The sequence below is a fragment of the Bison bison genome, unplaced genomic scaffold (assembly GCF_000754665.1).
Source record: "Bison bison bison isolate TAMUID 2011002044 unplaced genomic scaffold, Bison_UMD1.0 scf7180017864526, whole genome shotgun sequence".
Classification (NCBI taxonomy): Eukaryota; Metazoa; Chordata; class Mammalia; order Artiodactyla; family Bovidae; genus Bison; species Bison bison.
Genome location: NW_011495077.1, coordinates 179,201 through 180,244, shown reverse-complemented (window position 1 = coordinate 180,244; position 1,044 = coordinate 179,201). Strand labels below are relative to the sequence as shown.

Below are 1,044 nucleotides of genomic sequence, written 5' to 3'. Positions count from 1 at the left end.
CTTTGAAAGAGCTTACCTGATTAAATTAAGCCCACCAAAGACAATCTCCCTATTGATGCACTCAAGTTCAAACTGATTAGGCACTTTAATTACACCTGCAAATCTCCTTCCCTTTGCCATATAATAAAACAATAACAAGAATGATATCTAATACAATCACCAAGAACATAGAAGAAATAAAGAATCAGCAAACAGAGATGAATAACACAATTACTGAAATTAAAAACACTCTATAAGGAACCAATAGCAGAATAACTGAGGCAGAAAAATGGATAAGTGAGCTGGAGGATAGAATGGTGGAAATAACTGCTGAAAAGCCGAATAAAGGGAAAGGAATAAAAAGACTTGAGGAAAGCCTTGGAGACCTTTGGGACAATATTAAATGCACCAATATTCAAGTTATAAGGGTACCAGAGGAAGAATAAAAAAAAGAAAGGCAGTGAGAAAATTTTTGAATTAATTATATTTGAAAACTTTCTCAACCTGTGAAATGAAATACTCAATCAAGTCCAAGATGCACAGAAAGTCCCCTACAGGTTAAACCCAAGGAGAAACACATTGAGACACATATTAATAAAGCTAACAGAGATTAAGCACAAAGAAGGAGTATTAAAAGCAGCAAGGGAAAAGCAACAAGTAATATACAAGGGAAAACCCATATGATTAATAGAAGATCTTTCAGCAGAAACTCCATAGACCAGAAGGGAATGGCAGGATATATTTAAAGTACTAAAAGAGAAAAATATACAACCATGATCACTATACCCAGCAAATATCTCATTCAAAATTGACAGAGAAATCAAAAGCTTTATGAACAAGCAGAAATTAAGAGAATTCAGCACCACCAAACCAGCCTTGCAACAAATACCAAAAGGGCCTTACATAGTCAGGAAACACAAAGGAAAGGAAAGACCTACAAAAACAACCCCAAAACAATCAATAAAATGCCAATAGGAACATATGTATCAATAATTACCTTAAATGTAAATGGATTAAATGCACCAACCAAAGATACAGACTGACTGAATGGATACAAAACTAAGA

At 34.1% G+C, this 1,044-nt stretch overlaps 1 pseudogene; it reads right to left on the bottom strand.

The window, feature by feature from the left end:
• Positions 1-1,044, bottom strand: part of LOC104982077 — a 17,980-nt pseudogene that overhangs the window by 16,398 nt on the left and 538 nt on the right.